This window comes from Dendropsophus ebraccatus, chromosome 6, assembly GCF_027789765.1.
Source record: "Dendropsophus ebraccatus isolate aDenEbr1 chromosome 6, aDenEbr1.pat, whole genome shotgun sequence".
Lineage (NCBI taxonomy): Eukaryota > Metazoa > Chordata > Amphibia > Anura > Hylidae > Dendropsophus > Dendropsophus ebraccatus.
Genome location: NC_091459.1, coordinates 4,090,410 through 4,109,383, shown reverse-complemented (window position 1 = coordinate 4,109,383; position 18,974 = coordinate 4,090,410). Strand labels below are relative to the sequence as shown.

Below are 18,974 nucleotides of genomic sequence, written 5' to 3'. Positions count from 1 at the left end.
ATTCAATCTTATATGCAAAGAAAGTAATAGCATTCAGGATTTTTTAAATGTACACAAAACCGTGGTTGACCAAACTTTTGTGTATGAGGAAAAAAACTGATGCATTTTGATAATAATGAAAGTCAATGGAAAAAACAGATCAAATCAGATGGGCACAAATGCATACAATTTTTATCAGTTTTTTTTGTAAAAACGTATTGCAAAAACGTACAGTGTGAACCCGGCCTAAGTAAGTAATGATGCCACCAAGTGAGTGTTATGCCAGTGGAAGGCTATGTTCCCACACAGTCTTTCTTGGTAGCTTGATAGTCGCCTTTTAGATCGTCAGGGCTGCAGCGGCGTCCCGTGTTCCGGGCCGCCGCCGCCGCACCCCCTCTCTGTCTTATGCAGCCGCCGGTGTCCCGCTGCAGGGAACCGGCGCTGCTGCTAGTTCGGCCCCCGGGGGCGTCTCACCTCGTCCCGCTCCTGTCTCCGTCTGTCTCGGCCGGCGCGTGCTTCCCTGCCTCCTAGGGCGCGCGCGTGCCTGCTGTCACAGATTTAAAGGGCGCACAGATTTAAATAGGCGTCACTACAGGTGTAAACTGTTGTATATGCAACCACTAGCGGGGGCTGGCCGCAATAGCCAAGACAGGGGGGTGCTAACTCAGGATACAGTCCATCGTAAATCCACAATACATAGAGAAAAAAAAGTTGCACTCACCCACAAAGTCTTCTTAAAACTGTTTCTTTATTTTTAAAGGAGGTCCGTAGAGCGTGAAACAGGCTTGTCACCACTCCATTCACAAGGCGTCTGCTCACCACCGTGTCCGCACTATGTCCATATACTAAAAATAAAGAAACGTAAAGAAAAGTTTTAAGAAGACTTCGTGGGTGAGTTCAACTTTCTTTTCTCTATGTATTGTGGATTTACTATGGCAGCAAACAATGATCATCAATATTTTCAGCAGTCAGTATCAATAAACGTCAGACTTTTGCTGTTAAATGACGGCCCGTTCCCGTAGTGGGAAGCCTAATCGTGCCTTTATAATGTGTATGGTTACACAACCATCCAGTGCTCGTTTATTGACCTTGAATAATGTTTTGTGCATCTACATGTAGCATTGAAATTGTGATCAAATTGTAATCATAGTCACATGATACCTTGAGGTGTGTATGTCGCTGATACCGCGTGGAAGAGCCGGCACCAGTTTGGAAGATGCGTGGATGCAGTGCTCTGTGGTCTGGAGACTTGGGTCCCGGCATTGATGGAGATGTCACTTTGACATGGCTCACCTAGCTGTAGACAAGTAAACCCTGCATGGCCATAGTATTCCCTAACCGCAGTGACCTCTCTCAGCAGGTTAAAGAATTGTTCGGAAACGGTTTGAGGAAGATGACAAAGAGTTCAAGGTATTGATTTTGCCTTTAAAGGGGTTATCCAGTGCTACAAAAACATGGCCACTTTTCCCCCCTCTCTTGTCTCCAGATTGGGTCGAGTTTCAAACTCCGTTCCATTGAAGTAAATGGAGCTTAATTGCAAACCACACCTGAACTGGAGACAAAAGAGGGGGAGAAAGTGGCCATGTTTTTGTAGCGCTGGATAATCCATAGATCTCAATATAATCAAGCATTTTTAGAATGCTATATATATATATATATATATATATATATATATATATATATATATCTTCCAATGTTCTAACAGCTGACTTTGTCTCTAAGTTGCCATTATGTTCTACCTTCTATAGATAAATGGGATATAAAGGCTCCTACCTTAGGATCTCCTTGTGGCAGCATATTCAGGCGTTGGGGATGGCATTGGTTTTCAGGAGTATCATTAACTTAAGCCTTGCCGCACACAGTGGTGGGACAGATAATTCTCATAAACCCCTCGGTGAGAAATTACAGGGGTATTAAAGCCAGGAATAACAACGCCGTCAGCCACCTGCCTTGGTCCAAGCGCTTGGTTAAATGAGGTTAGCCAGTAGTACTTTCATTGAGCAGATTTTTCGCTGACCTGTGATCTCTTCTCTCTATTTCGGAGGTTCCTTTGATTTCATGCTGGCTTTTTAAATTGGGGATAAAGTTAATTCACAGCTGGAATTGAATATGCCTCCTCTGCTCGGGCGAGGGAGGGGCTGGAAGTCGCCGGTGGCACCTTATTGGGTCTTTAACACCCCTCGGGGATGGCACGCACACGTATGCCCCTCGTGACAAACAAGTTATCTAATTGTGAACATATGGTTCAATGGGAAAACCAAACTCAGCAGACACCTTGTTAGATTGGATCAGGGAAGGTGATTTTGGGAAGGGGGAAAGTTTAGGCTGAAGGAGTGGCTTAAAGTCCCACTGACAAGCCTTGGGGAGGCCGGATTGATCCTAATCTATTCTCATTGTTTTGTGGCAGCATGCTGCCGGCAGCAACAGCTTGGTAATAACAGAGATTTATAGCCTTTAAGTCCTTGTGGTTGTGACCAGCACGAGCCACTCAATTGACTCCTCTCATGCTCCTCGTTTAATTGGCCTCGCTGGTCAAAAATGAGATGTTAGGTAAAGGTACGACACATGGTCTACCTGAAATTGCACACTGTGACTTAGAGCACAGATGTCCTCTTTATCAACTCGTTTACCACAAAGGGAATTAGAGAGCCCTCCGGAGGAAAGGAGCGGAGAACTTCGGATGGGATCACTGGATGGATAATGTCGAGAACAGAATTAATTAAAGGGACAGTCAGGGACGCTCTGTCATATTGGAAAACAAGCTTGTGTGATGCTGCCTCAGATGCATTGTGGTGTATGCAGAGACTGGTACACGGCTTCCGAGGTCCTAGAAACTGAACATTACAGTAATAGCAGGGTCATCTGTGGTTGGTAATATATATATATAACCATCAAAATCAAATAAATAAACCAAATGGCTAAAAGTGGCAGATCCTCTTAGTCAAAGAAATTGCTGCTCCTATATGCCAAATTTTCCCCCATATCACAGCTTGAAAGAGATATATTTATATATATTCTGCACATACTATTGGCCAAGGCTCCCCCATCCAGAAACTTCCACTCTTTGCTTGGGGTATCATGGGACACCAAGCAGTCATCTGATCACCATTGTGGTTCCTATTTCTATAGTCTATAGTAAGACAACCCCTTTAAGTTCTTGTGGTTGTCACTAGTCTTAATAGATACAGGTCTACACTACAGCTGTAGATTGTTCTCTTATTCCTGACACAGTACAATAGAAGCATTGTTATAATGGTAAGAAAATATTATAGAGGGACAGATGTGGCAGATTTACTATTTCCTATACAACCCAAGTGGGTGGGTGATCAGAAACCCCCCATACAGATGTAGCAGATGAAGCTTTAATAGAAGAATAATTGCCAGCATACACATTGTTTTACAATAACAAAAATCGAGTGACGTTTACAGTAAATCCGGCATAAATCCGCAACAAAATCTGCAGGTAACAAACTTATATGACCATGGGTTTGTATCAAAATTTGAAGCAAAAACTATCTGCAGCATTTCTGCAATGTGTGAACATGCCCTAAATGTAGATTAAAATGTGTTTTAATATTAGATTTGTCCATGCCACTGGTTTATACTGCTGCAAATTACTTAAATTGGTTATTTACAAAAAAAAAATTATTTTAAATCAAATGGTGCCAGAAACTGCCAGAGATTTGTAATTTACTTCCATTAAAAAAAATCTCCAGTTTTCCAGTACTTATCAGCTGCTGGATGTCCTGCAGGAAGTGACATATTCTCTCCAGTCTGACACAGTGCTCTCTCATGCCACCGCTGTCCATGTCAGGAACTGTCTAGAACAGTGGCCAGTCCGCTCTAGTCTGCTCTTCAGACTAGAAACAACACACTTTTTCCTGCAGGGCATACAGCAGCTGATAAGTACTGGAATACTTAAGATTTTTAAATAGAAGTAAATTATAAATCTCTGGCACTTTCTGGCACCAGTTGATTTGAAAGAAAAATATTTTGGTGAACATTCCCTTTAAGTGTATGTGCTATCTCTCAGAAAAGGCAGGAGAATTCATGAAACAGAATAATTCATTGCCAGAAATTGTAGAGACAGTGTCCTTGTTATCAAGTATCTGTAATTGTAGCTTCTCTGTAATGCTGGGAGGGATAATCACAGTGAGTTCTTCAGCAACTTGACCTTAGAATAACCCTCCCAGCATTACAGAGAAGCTACAATGTTGCAGATAAAGCCTGCCAGGGACTTTGTTTACATCAGCCGTCTCAGAAGGGAGGGGGAGACAGAGAGAAAAGCTCACACACAGATTTTTGTGTTTTCAGCAGAAAGCAGCAGCTAAGGAACTGGGGGAAGGAGACTGAATAGATAATAACAAGTATGGAAGGAATTGTTATATCAAAAGTTATGTTTGAAATGATAGTTTTTCATAAAAAAGCAATAGAAATCCCCCCTTAGAGGTACCCTAATATTGCTCTTTCCAACTACGCATGTAATTAGTACTTCCTGGAAGAAAAGATGATTTGCTGCTTCAGTGATATTACAATATAATAATCTACTGCTCGCTGGATGTTCTTTTCTGAAATTCTCAGAGACATATTTCTCAGTAGAAAGTTTAATTGTTAGCATATTATTCACCCTGTCTTCTGGAGTCAGTGATGCAGCTCTGCCTCCTCTGAGAATCCACGAGATGAAAGAGACATTCCTCATCCATCCAGGTAAAGCATCAACTAACATTTTAAACTCAGTCTCTGGAAACTGAATTTTTATTATGTCCCACAGCAGTCTGGTTTCAGTAGGCAAAATATGTGATCAATGAATAATAATAAAAAAAACAACCAAAAAAGCAGCATGAAGTATAACACAATTCTGTGGATATTACATATTATCATTATTATTATTATTAATAATAATAATAATAATAATAATAATAGTTTTTATTATAATATTTAATTTTATATTTAAAAATTTCTAAGAGCCCTAGTGCTTTTATTTTTCACTGACCATAGCATTGATCAGTATTATCAGTGCTCTTCTAATAGACTCTGCCTGAGGCAAACTTTATTAGAAGATTCCCAATAGGACTTCACAAAGGTAAGTATTCTTCCTTTAGAGTCAGAAAAACTGATCAGGGCACTGTGGGGGTTCACATCAGTAAGTGACAGGAGCTGCATCTGTCACTTAATTTAAACACCACAATCTGCTGCCCATCATTGAAGGTGAGGCCTGGAACCAAGCTTTCTAGTTCTGTAGCATGGCGTACGGTCATTGAAGCATAGGCGCCCATGCCGTGCCTGTATGTCATGTGTCATCTTGGAGTTAAGTTAATATATTGTTATATAAAAATATATTAGTGATTGAGCCCTCCAGCACTGATATAACTGTCTGTTTAGTATTATGGAAATGAGCTCTGAAAACTCAGGGGGTGTTTCCCTAGGACAAGAAGCCCAGCTATGTAAATCCCAGCGCTTGCCTGCAATATCTCTGATGCTTGCTTTCATTGCCTTCCCTACACAGGGCCGGCCTTTGGGGTGTGCGACCTGTGCGGTTGCACAGGGCGCATAACTCCCGGCCAGCTAGGGGGCGCTCTGGCAGACAGTGACAGCTGCACATTTAGCTATAGAAATGTGTTCTGTCTCTGTCTGCAGGAGCGCAGGCACACTATAGGAGGAGGAAGGCGCAGGGCGATCAGCCATAGAGGCGCCCAGGCAGAGAGGCAGCTCTGCATACCTATCTTTGGTGTAGAAAAGATCACTGTATGTCTGCAGGAGCGCCGTTAGAAACCACTGTATGAGCAGGGTGCCGGGCGGCCAGCTGGGGGAGCGATCGGGGCGGACAGACATACACAGCACGACACTGTCACATAATGCATGTTGTGTATGTCTGTCGGCCCCGATCGCTCGCCCTGCTGGCCGCCCGGCACCCTGCTCATACAGTGGTTTCTAACGGCGCTCCTGCAGACATACAGCGTACCGTTCCTTTCTACACCAGATAAGTATACAGAGCTGCCTCTCTGCCCGGGCGCCTGTATGGCTGATCGCCAGCGTCTCGTGCGTCCCGACGGATGAGTGACGTCACTGGAGCGACGCCTGCCGAGCTGAGGAGAGGAGATGCGCGGCGGGGAGCCAGGTGAGTTAAAGTGTCTGTTTTTTTTTGTATGTGTGTTTGTTAGTGCCTACATGGGGAGGGGATGGGGTGGCAACTCCCTACCTACAGCTACCCACAAGTACCTACCTACAGTTACCTATAACTAACTACAGCTACCCACAACTACCTACCTACAACTACCTATAACTACCTACCTACAACTACCTATAACTAACTACCTACAACTACCTACCAACAACTACCTATAACCTACCTACCTGCAGCTACCCACAACTACCTACAGCTACTTATAACTACCTACCTGCAGATACCCACAACTACCTACAGCTCACTATCTATAACTATCTACCTACAGCTACAGATAACTACCTACCTGCAGATACCCACAACTACCTACAGCTACCTATCTATAACTATCTACCTACAGCTACCGATAACTACCTACCTACAGCTGCCTACCTACAGCTACCTATAACTACCTTCCTACAGCTATCTTCTTACAGCTACCTTTAACTACCTACAGCTACCTACAACTACCTACAGCAACCTACCTATAACTATCTACCTACACCTACCTATCTACAGCTACCCCCATCTCCTATCTGTACAGCAGCCCTGCCCACCAGCCTCATCCCCCTCCTCTCATCTCTCTCCTATTGTTTGTAATGGCTAACCGCCATTTTACATCTTTCCCCAAATTTCCTCTTATTTCCATCTTTTCCCTGCCCTTCTTTCCTTCTCCGATACTGCCAATTCCCTCTCTCTATGATCTATCTCAGGAGATCGCTCTTGCTCTGACATTCTGGTGCTCAAGTGACAAATAAGTGCGCTTGTGCATTATATGGGGGCACAGAGGGGGCCTGACTACTGTTTGGTGGCATGTATTTGGCATACTGCTTATATGGGGGCACAGAGCAGCCTGACTACTATTTGGGGGCATGTATTGGGCATACTGCTTATATGGGGGCACAGAGGGGGCCTGACTACTATTTGGGGGCATGTACTGGGCATACTGCTTATATGGGGGCACAGAGCAGCCTGACTACTATTTGGAGGCATGTATTGGGCATACTGCTTATATGGGGGCACAGAGCAGCCTGACTACTATTTGGAGGCATGTATTGGGCATACTGCTTATATGGGGGCACAGAGCAGCCTGACTACTATTTGGGGGCATGTATTGGGCATACTGCTTATATGGGGGCACAGAGCAGCCTGACTACTATTTGGAGGCATGTATTGGGCATACTGCTTATATGGGGGCACAGAGCAGCCTGACTACTATTTGGAGGCATGTATTGGGCATACTGCTTATATGGGGGCACAGAGCAGCCTGACTACTATTTGGAGGCATGTATTGGGCATACTGCTTATATGGGGGCACAGAGCAGCCTGACTACTATTTGGAGGCATGTATTGGGCATACTGCTTATATGGGGGCACAGGGCTGCCTGACTACTATTTGGAGGCATGTATTGGGCATACTGCTTATATGGGGGCACAGAGGGGGCCTGACTACTATTTGGAGGCATGTACTGGGCATACTGCTTATATGGGGGCACAGAGCAGCCTGACTACTATTTGGAGGCATGTATTGGGCATACTGCTTATATGGGGGCACAGGGCTGCCTGACTACTATTTGGAGGCATGTATTGGGCATACTGCTTATATGGGGGCACAGAGGGGGCCTGACTACTATTTGGAGGCATGTATTGGGCATACTGCTTATATGGGGGCACAGCTCAGCCTGACTACTATTTGGGGGCATGTATTGGGCATACTGCTTATATGGGGGCACAGAGCAGCCGACTACTATTTGGGGGCATGTATTGGACACACTGCTTATATGGGGGCACAGAGTGGTCTCTGTTACTGTGTGAAGTGATACAGATGAGGATTTGTATGGCGATGAGGATGGTGCTGCATTAGAGAGGAGCCTAATATGTTTCTCTGGCAGATTCTGCGGAGTCGAGGTGTCACCAGGAAAAGTCTCCATGATGGTCTAAACAAGAAGAAAAGAAAAAGGGCCTGCAAAATCATCACCTGCCATTCATACAGAGAAAACGCCCCCTGTGAGTGTAGTATTGAGTATTGTCGTATGTTAATGTATTATTATTTTTTAGTTGTATGTGGTATTACAGTTTGTCTCTATTCACACCAATGGAACTGGGTTGTAATACCACACACAACCTGAGGACTGGGAAGGAGCAGTTTATGAAAGATAGTAGCCATGTTTTTTTTAATCCTGGATAACTCCTTTAATAGGGTTGTCTAAAATTGGAAAGGACAGCTACTTTGTTGCAGAAACAGCACAGCCACAGGGGCAGCAGCAGCTCCGTCCCTGTGTGTGTGTGTGTGTGTATATATATATATATATATATATATAAAATTTTATTATGTTGTCCTGGGGGGGGGTGGGGGGGGGGGCGCCAGAAGACGGTTTCGCACAGGGCGCCATCTACCCTAAGGCCGGCCCTGTCCCTACATTATTGTTTTTCCTGGCTATCCTTGGGAGTTTACTGAGTTGTCAAAAGCCCAAGTGCACACTATACACCTATACACACTGGTGTCTCCAGTTTTCAACCTAAGCAGGCCAGACTTAACACCTCTCATGGCTTATCTCTCCAAGAACATAAGGATCATGCAGTTAAAAATCTCCTGCCTATCAGTAATAGCAAGACAACCCCGCAACTGCAGAGATCCGGGCCAATCGCAGCCCCAATAGTGCTAAAAGAGGGGAGGATTCTCCCCATTGGTGCTATGCGGTGTGATGTCACAGCCCCGATGGTTTCTCTGATGTCAGGAGGCTTCCCTGAATGTCTCCTGTGTCACAGTTACGGTGGCTGATCAGGCTCAGCCTAAGGTTGAGTCTGATCAGCTTTACCTATTACAGGCATATTACAATGCAGTACAGACCACCCTACCTTTCCTGGTTTGGCTGACAGTTACCACTCCGCTCCATCTCCCTGGTTTGGCTGACAGTTACCACTCCGCTCCATCTCCCTGGTTTGGCTGACAGTTACCACTCCGCCCTACATTCCCTGGTTTGGCTCACAGTTACCACTCCGCCCCATCTCCCTGGTTTGGCTGACAGTTACCACTCCGCCCCACCTTCCCTGGTTTGGCTGACAGTTACCACTCCGCCCTACATTCCCTGGTTTGGCTGACAGTTACCACTCCGCCCCACATTCCCTGGTTTGGCTGACAGTTACCACTCCGCCCTACATTCCCTGGTTTGGCTGACAGTTACCACTCCGCCCCATCTCCCTGGTTTGGCTGACAGTTACCACTCCGCCCCATCTTCCCTGGTTTGGCTGACAGTTACCACTCTGCCCCATCTCCCTGGTTTGGCTGACAGTTACCACTCCGCCCTACCTTTCCTGGTTTGGCTGACAGTTACCACTCTGCCCCATCTCCCTGGTTTGGCTGACAGTTACCACTCCGCCCCACCTTCCCTGGTTTGGCTGACAGTTACCACTCCGCCCCACTTTCCCTGGTTTGGCTGACAGTTACCACTCTGCCCCATCTCCCTGGTTTGGCTGACAGTTACCACTCCGCCCCATCTTCCCTGGTTTGGCTGACAGTTACCACTCCGCCCTATCTTCCCTGGTTTGGCTGGGCGTCAGTCGCTGCACTCAAATAAGTGCAAAACACAGACAGAAAATACAGCGTCTTTGGCTCAGAGGTCGAATCTTCACCGCAGGGAGTGGCACTGATGCCTTTTTAGGTACGATCATGACATGGACATTCAGCCATGACGAATGTATATGACGAAATCGGGAGAGAAAACTGTCAGCCAAACTAGGGAAGATGGGGCGGAGTGGTAACTGACAGCCAAACCAGGGAAGATGGGGCGGAGTGGTAACTGTCAGCCAAACCAGGGAAGATGGGGCGGAGTGGTAACTGTCAGCCAAACCAGGGAAGATGGGGCGGAGTGGTAACTGTCAGCCAAACCAGGGAAGATAGGGCGGAGTGGTAACTGTCAGCCAAACCAGGGAAGATGGGGCGGAGTGGTAACTGTCAGCCAAACCAGAGAGATGGGGCGGAGTGGTAACTGTCAGCCAAACCAGGGAAGATGGGGCGGAGTGGTAACTGTAGCCAAACCAGGGAAGATGGGGCGGAGTGGTAACTGTCAGCCAAACCAGGGAATGTAGGGCGGAGTGGTAACTGTCAGCCAAACCAGGGAATGTGGGGCGGAGTGGTAACTGTCAGCCAAACCAGGGAAGATGGGGCGGAGTGGTAACTGTCAGCCAAACCAGGGAGATGGGGCGGAGTGGTAACTGTCAGCCAAACCAGGGAAGATGGGGCGGAGCGGTAACTGTCAGCCAAACCAGGGAAGATGGGGCGGAGTGGTAACTGTCAGCCAAACCAGGGATGATGGGGCGGAGTGGTAACTGTCAGCCAAACCAGGGAAGATAGGGCGGAGTGGTAACTGTCAGCCAAACCAGGGAAGATGGGGCGGAGTGGTAACTGTCAGCCAAACCAGGGAAGATGGGGCGGAGTGGTAAACTGCTCCAGTCCCCTGGGTCCCCGGGACGCAACGTGTCAGGGCTGCTCAGCCAGTTAGCAGCCGTAAAGAGGTCCCACCTCAGCCGCTGACTGGCTGAGCAGCCCTGACACGTCACATGCCGGGCCCCTTCTCTAACCAGGAAGCGGACGGCGACCAGAGTGGTGGAACGCCGCATCCATGCTGGATCTGGGAAGATGAGAGCATGTTATTTCTTTCAGCCTCGCCCATCCCCCCCCCCCCCCCCCTACCCCCGGGACTTTTCCAAAAGATCACTCTACCCGGAGTTGTCCTGTAAGTTATTTATCGGAGCTCTAAATCTTCTGCTTCTCATCCATTTTATATCAGACTAAAAAAAGCAGTGCTAGTAGCATAAAATAGATACCCCCTAGTAAGGTAAGTAGTAATGTCTGACATCATGGGAACCAGAATGGATACGAAATGACTGGCATTTGAGGCAGCTGATGGATAGCTATTGAATGAGAAAATTATACCTTATCTTACCTGATCTTTCAGCTGATCTTCTGATCTAAATAAAAAAAATAAAATAAACAAAGACAATGTTGCAAGAAACTCATGAGGGGACCTATACTTATACTACTGTATGAATTTACAGGAATCTATCATTTTTATCTAGTAAGCAAAGCAAAAAGGTAAAAGTGAGGACATTCACAATAAAAACCATCCTTTAGTTCTCAAACATAAATGCATAAAAGCCATGTGAATTTACTTCTATTTTAAAATCTTCCAGTACAGGAGAGGTTTTCTATGGGGATTTGCTGTTGCTCTGGACAGTTCCTGACATGGACAGAGGTGGCAGCAGAGAGCACTTTGTCACACTGCAGAGAATACACCACTTCCTGTAGGACATACAGCAGCTGATAAGTACTGGAAGACTTGGGGTTTCTAAATAGAAGTGAATTACACATCTGTATAACTTTTTGAAACCAGTTGATTTGAAAGAAAAAGACTTTCCCCCCTTAATGTGATGAATGGGTCTAGGGACCCCTTTTCCGGTATAAATAAATCTGCGGTTGAGACATTTAACAGTTTTTGTAATATAGAATATACTTCAAGTAATGGTATAAACCTGTCGCTCTGTGTTGAATAGAGGAGATGACCCAGCCTGCATCTACTCGAAGAAGCTTGGGGGTCTGACTGAAACGTCGCCAGTAGCCTTATACACCTTGTCTAGTATATGTTTTTTCATTATTGGTCTGTCTGGATTATGGTAAATGAAACACTGGAATAAAATTCTGTTCAGCTGCATACCACTCCGAGTGCCGTGATTCCTGGTCATTTATATGGTGATTGAGCACTCTAATAACTCTATGGACTTATATCTAGTAACTATCCTTATCTTTGAAGACTCTTGCAGGGGATCTCTTTCGGGAAAATGTATCATACAGCCGTTCCTGGCTGGACGTCCCGCTCAGCCGGTGTGCTCGCCGCCCAGAAACAAGCTAGAGCACGGAGCAGGTAAAGTATACTCCGGCTGGCGGGGGGTTAACAGGGCTGTCACTTGCATTCTCATATAAACTAACAGGCAAGGGATCAGCAGTAGAATTTGCAGCGTGAAGTCCGCAGCGGATCCGGTACATGTGAATCTAGCCTAAACATTGTTTCTATTATTGCACACATAGAACAGATCTACAAGAAGGTCTAAACGGTTCCCTGTACATTGGCTCATACGAAATACGCCCAAAGCCATCCTCAGGGTTCTCTTCAGGTGGATCATTGGGGACCTGTAGGATTATTGTCACATCCCCGTACCCCCTTTCGTATATCCCTCCTATTACTTTATTCTTTGGGTTAGTCCCATTCAGTAACTAATATAATACAGATCATATCCATACATATAGCACTATCCATATACATATAGCACAGAATGAATGGGATCAGCAGGTAACTGTGTCTTTACTTGCTTCGAGTTCTCACCCTGAGGCTCTGCGGAGTCTTTCCCGCCAAATGGAGGAGGTGTCATTCAGGTGGCTTGGATACTGCTGGAAGCAATATGCCTCGTCTCCATCATACAAAGGGTTTCCTGAAAGAAGCCACACGGGACTGAGCAAAGTGGCTCAGTAGGGGCATATGAAGCCAACCCTTATGGAGGCGAGCGGCAGCCTGTGTTTGTAAACAGAGCCTGTGAGGACCAGTGGGAGATGCTTGAAGACTGTCAGCTAGTTAATTGGATGTCTGATCGTCCTGAAAACACTGTCTAATGATCCATCCTGTAATGATGAGGAAGAAAGGGAGATCTGCGGTGCTGTATCTACATGTGGCCCGTCTGCTTCAGATTAAGGGATTAAACCTCGGTGCACGGCTGCAGGAGCCTGTGTTTATATTGACTTTAATGGATCAGATGCTCAATAAGGTGTTTATGAGGGCGGCTAAAAGCTTACCGAACGTGAGGCAGAAGCCGTGTGAATGGTATTAGGGAAAGCCACTCTGGGATAGGTGCTATGTACTTGGATTTATATAGAAAAAAAAATTACCACTAAAGATGATGAATTCACAATGAATCGAGGGCGCTTCATAAATAAATAATAATAATAAATTGTCACTACAACTGGTTCGCTCTGCCTCTGGTTTGCATAGAATTCTTAGAGGGTTATTCTGAGATTTTTTTATTTTATTTTATATTATTATTTCAATACATTTTTGCCATAACCTCCAAAAATCCAGCTCACTGCTAGATTAATATTTATTTTTTTCTAAATTGTAAATATGAGAAAGGGGTAAAATGCATTACATAACACTAAAGCAATTAGAATAAAATAAGAGAGAGCCTGGTGCAGAGGGAGTGAGGATCTCTATAGAGGCCTATAAGGTTAGAGGAGGGAGACAGTAGGTGATGGAAGCAGCAGACCATACAGCAGGGCAGCAGCAGCAGTAAGATGCTTAGGAAGGTTGTAATAGTGGGTGACAGTCTGATCTGACAGGGTAGCGAGTTCCGGAGTGTAGGGGGTGGATGGGAGAAATACTGGAGACGTTTTTTGTAAAGAGCGGACAAGAGGTCGCATGGAGAGTACGTGGCTGAAATTATCCGGGGATTATATAATGATGTATGGAGGGGACAGATTATATGTCATTGTCAACTGTTTAAACTGTATTTACTGGCCGGTAGGTAAACAGTAACGGGAAGGAGGTCAAAGAAAGAGGCAAAAGAGGATCAGTAAAGATGGGTTGGAGGGGTACAAGAGCATTAAGGGGTACAGGGCAAAAAAAAAAAAAAAAGGGCAGAAAAGCACCAATGCGGCACATGGCTTTTTAATGCATTTGTGTTTTTTTCTGGCGTTTTTTATTTGTGGTTTTGTGGTTTACGCCAATGGCATTTTTGAGACAACCAGAAAAAATACTATTGAAGCGTATGGGAGAAAAAATGCCACCCCATCAGCATGCTGCGTTTTGGAAAAATTAACAGTAATCCTTAAAAATGGCAGAAATCAGAGAGGACAGTCAGACATATTAAAATGTTGTTCTATAAGTTCGAGAGATTTTGAGACACAGAAGCCGAGGATGAGTCAAGGGATGGCTTTTGAAGATGGGTCTTATGGTTGCATGTTTAAATGAGAGATATGGGGAAGGAGCAGTTGGGAAGAAATAAATTGTGCTCATGGTGTGCTGTAGCTGGCAGTCCCCTAGTGAGCATGGTGCCTTTTAGTAATTAGTCTGTATAGTTGATTATGCACAATCTCACGTCTCCTATTCCTACTTCGACTGTAATAAAGAGTCAAAGAGGAGTTGTGCCTTAGTGTTTGTGCCACACTCTGGACGCTTCACCCCTCCTTCCTCCTGCCTCTCCTTCATGAATAATCAATACTCCCTGGCCTCCTGCTCACTCAGCTGTCAGTCAGTATCAGCCAACAGAGGACTGATCTGCAATCAGATATAGTTGAACCTCCTGGCCTGTGCTGGAGCTGTGGTCTAGAGACCACCAGACGGTCTTTCTTTGATTTGAATTCCCTAATGGAAATTAAATATTTTTTTCCCCATTATTATAACATTTTTAAAAGTGCAAAGAATTCCCAATCAGGTCCACATTAGTTTAGTTCTTTTAATACAAACATGAGAAAAATAAATAAATTTTATTTTTTATTTTTCACGTCATTGTATTTATTTTTTTTAAACTAATTTGGGCCTAATTGGGAATTCTTTGCACTTTTAAAAATGATACAAGAATGAGAAAAATAAAGACCTATATTTCATTTCCATCAGGGGATTCAAACCAAAGAAAGACCTACTGGTGGTCTCTAGACAGGTGAGTGTTTCTTTCAGACATAAACGTCCTACAAAGGACTGATCTGCAATCAGAGACACTGGCTGACAGCTGAGCGAAAAGGAGGCCAGGCAGCTTTGATTATTCGTGAAAGGAGAGGGAAGAGGAACCAGTGGTGAGGTTTGCACAAATGCTGAGCCACAACAACAATTCTGTATTACAGTAGGAGACGTGAGATTGTGCATAATCCACTGCACGGACAAATTACCAAAAGGTACCATGCTCACTAGGGGACTGCCAGCTACAGCACACTGTCAGCACCTTAGGTAGGGACGGTTCAGAGCGGGGTCGCAACGCGGCCACGCTCTGAACTCCCTTACCGCCGCAGGGCGCAAATATACGCCCGCGGTCGTTAAGGGGTTAAAGCTGGGGTTAATAACCACCAGCTTCCTGAATATATGGCAGTAGTGAAGTAGTTTTACAAAGGTGATTGCAGACCTAAAATTGGTTGTCCGACCAATTTTTCGAACGTCTGTACTTCCCACAACATTACTAACCTCTGTGCCACCCACAACATTACTAACCTCTGTTCCCCCAAAGCATGGCTAATCTCTGTGCCCCCCACAACATGGCTAACTTCTGTGCCACCCAAAACATGGCTAACCCCTGTGCCCCTACAGCATGGCTAACTTCTGTGCCACCCAAAACATGGCTAACCCCTGTGCCCCTACAGCATGGCTAACTTCTGTGCCACCCAAAACATGGCTAACCCCTGTGCCCCTACAGCATGGCTAACTTCTGTGCCACCCAAAACATGGCTAACCCCTGTGCCCCTACAGCATGGCTAACTTCTGTGCCACCAAAAACATGGCTAAACCCTGTGCCCCTACAGCATGGCTAACTTCTGTGCCACCCAAAACATGGCTAACCCCTGTGCCCCTACAGCATGGCTAATCTCTGTGCCCCCCCCCCCAACATTCCTAACCTCTGTGTCCCCTACAGCATGGCTAAGCTCTGTGCCCCCCACAACATGGCTAAGCTCTGTGCCCCCCACAACATGGCTAACCTCTGTCCCCCCCACAACATTAGTAACCTCTGTCCCCCCCCCCCAACATTCCTAACCTCTGTGTCCCCTACAGCATGGCTAAGCTCTGTGCCCCCCACAACATGGCTAACCTCTGTCCCCCCCCCACAACATTAGTAACCTCTGTCGTCCCCCACAACATTAGTAACCTCTGTCCCCCCCACAACATTAGTAACCTCTGTGCCCCACACAGTTTTAGGACTGGGGAGGAGACAGTTATTACAAGAATAAACATAAAGGGGCAGTGTATGTTTTTAAAAAGGTCTGGCCTTAATTCTCCTATGTAAGCTGGCCTCATAGCATTGCTTATGTCTCTATCCGTTTGAATTACATGCCTCTTGAGAGCTTAAAGGAGAAATCTGGGTCGGACGTTTTTTTGTTTGTTTGTTTTTCAAAAGAACAACATGCACCTACCTCCCCGGCTCCAGCACTGGGGTCCACTGTCCCCCGCTCTGGTTCTTGGTCCCCTGTCCAGTTCCTGGTCTGAGCAAGGACTTAAGTTATGACATATAAGGCCCGCTCAGCCAGTCACAACACACTCAGCCGGGTCCCTGCTCAGATAAGGAAGCGGCCGGGGACTGGAGAGGAGGATAGCGGACCCCAGCGCGGGAGCCGGGGAGGTTGGTGCATGTTGTTATATTCAGCCACCTCCTCCCCAGCTCTTTTGTCAGACCCCGGACTTCTCCTTTAAATACTGGATGACAACAAAAAAATGTAAGATTGTCAATTCAAATATTAACATTTACCAAATTTTAATGTTTATAAATCATTTGTAAACGTGAAAACATATGCAACTTTTTATTTGTTTTACTTTCACAAATCTCTTTCTGCCTTGCTAGCCATAAAGGAAGATGTCACTCAACCGGAATAAAGGAATAAAGGCAGCAGTGATGACAAGGAAAGTGTTAATAATGCCGGTTCCTAGAATGAAACTACAGCTGAATGAAACAAAACATTTTTTAATGGCTGAAACTCCTCGTGAACAGTTGGACACCCTCTCGGCGTTGCTTTTGTCTTCTAATGTGACTATTGCTCTCTAACTCTGTTCACATTTACAATGAAACTCCTTTCTGTAACTTGAGCAGCATTGCCAATTGTTCTGAATTTGATAGCTAGAAAATCTTATAATTGTGTTAGCTATATGTTATGTGTACAAAACCTTAAGACCCACGAGACCCATCACAAGGTCTCGCTAGAAGGTTAGATGCTTGAGAAAGGACCCTGTGTGGTCTGAAAGTTCTCATTTGTATGTGTCGCGCGTATTCCTAAATAACATGGAACTGCTGAGCGCTGTGGACATTTCTTGTTGTGTTATCAATAATATTGGCCGGAACGGACCCTACCAGCCTTCGAGATGCCCCAGCCCTAAGCAAATCACCTCTGTATGCCTAGGTTAGATTAGGTTAAGTAAAAATAAAAAGAAAAAAAACTGGTTATTTTATAAATCACTGTGATTATAACAATCCAAATTATAAATCTAACAAATAATCTTTGAATAAAACCATTTATCATCTGCACTTTACTCCGATATTCAGCAATATGTTATGAACCTATATGGATGTGCAGCCAATAAACATAAATCTTACCAGTATATAAAAAACTCACTCAGCCAACCAGGGGCGGATTAAAGGAGAAGTCCAGTAAAAATTGTTATTAAAGTATTGTATTGCCCCTCAAAAGTTATACAAATCCCCAACATACACTTATTAAGGGAAATGCTTATAAAGTGCTTTTTTCCCTGCACTTACTACTGCATCAAGGCTTCACTTCCTGGATAACATGGTGATGTCACTTCCTGGACAACATGGCAATGTCACTTCCTGGATAACATGGTGATGTCACTTCCTGGATAACATGGTGATGTCACTTCCTTGATAACATGGGGATGTCACTTCCTGGATAACATGGTGATGTCACTTCCTTGATAACATGGGGATGTCACTTCCTGGATAACATGGTGATGTCACTTCCTAGATAACATGGTGATGTCACTTCCTGGATAACATGGGGATGTCACTTCCTGGATAACATGGGGTTGTCACTACCTGGATAACATGGGGATGTCTCTTCCTGGATAACATGATGATGTCACGACTCCCAGAACTGTGCGGCTGTGGCTGCTGGAGAGGATGATGGCAGGGGGATGCTAAGTGTCCCTTCAGTGCCCTGTGTGCCTCAGTGTCCCCCTGCCATCATCCTCTCCAGCAGCCACAGCCTGCACAGCTCTGGGAGTCGGGTCATGACATCACCATTATATCCAGGAAGTGACATCACCATGTTATCCAGGAAGTGACATCACCATGTTATCCAGGAAGTGACATCACCATGGTATCCAGGAAGTGACATCACCATGTTATCCAGGAAGTGAAGCCTTGATGCAGTAGTAAGTGCAGGGAAAAAAAGCACTTTATGTGCATTTCCTGTAATAAGTGTATATTGGGGATTTGTATAACTTTTGAGGGGCAATACAATACTTTAATGAAAATTTTGCTGGAATTCTCCTTTAACTTTACAATGGGCCCCAGACTGTTCCCCCCATCCCACTGTAACTATGGCAGCAGTGGCATAGTGTTCATATTACAGGATAGATAATGTCATATTTACCATGTACCTGTAAAAATTTATGAAAAATTATTATCAGGCAGTACTGTGCTGACTTTTTCTTCTCTAAATTATTTCCATTTTGAATGTGTTGTCTAAATACCTTAATAGAGACGCCATTGTAACCGCTCCCTGTATGTACCTGAAGGAGGCAAAGAACTGTAGCAAGGAAAAAAGACTTCTCTGAAGTCTGTGTGGGTGGCCATGGGACCCCAGGAGCTCAGAGCCCCAGGCTACTGCCCGAAATGGACCAATTATAATCTGCTACTGCAGCCAACAAACAGGCATTTTCCTGCTCTACAGATAATCCCTGGCATTTTTACAGAGGCCCCTAAAAGTGATATCCTATCTGATCTTTAACTTTTGACATGTCTGAGGATTTATTTGACAGTAACACTTAGATACACAAGATAAAATGATGAAAAGATTATTTAATACCCGCTAAAGGTTAAGATAGAATTGGGAGGAGGAAAAAAGATTTTGGGA

At 45.0% G+C, this 18,974-nt stretch overlaps 1 long non-coding RNA gene across 1 annotated transcript; it reads left to right on the top strand.

Annotated features, from left to right (window-relative positions):
* The first annotated feature begins 746 nt into the window (after nucleotides 1-746).
* Nucleotides 747-16,991, top strand: LOC138794607 (uncharacterized). Its single transcript, XR_011363472.1, has 4 exons — nucleotides 747-870; nucleotides 1,337-1,389; nucleotides 11,953-12,063; nucleotides 16,727-16,991. It is a non-coding gene; the product is annotated as an uncharacterized lncRNA (long non-coding RNA).
* Nucleotides 16,992-18,974: the final 1,983 nt, after the last annotated feature.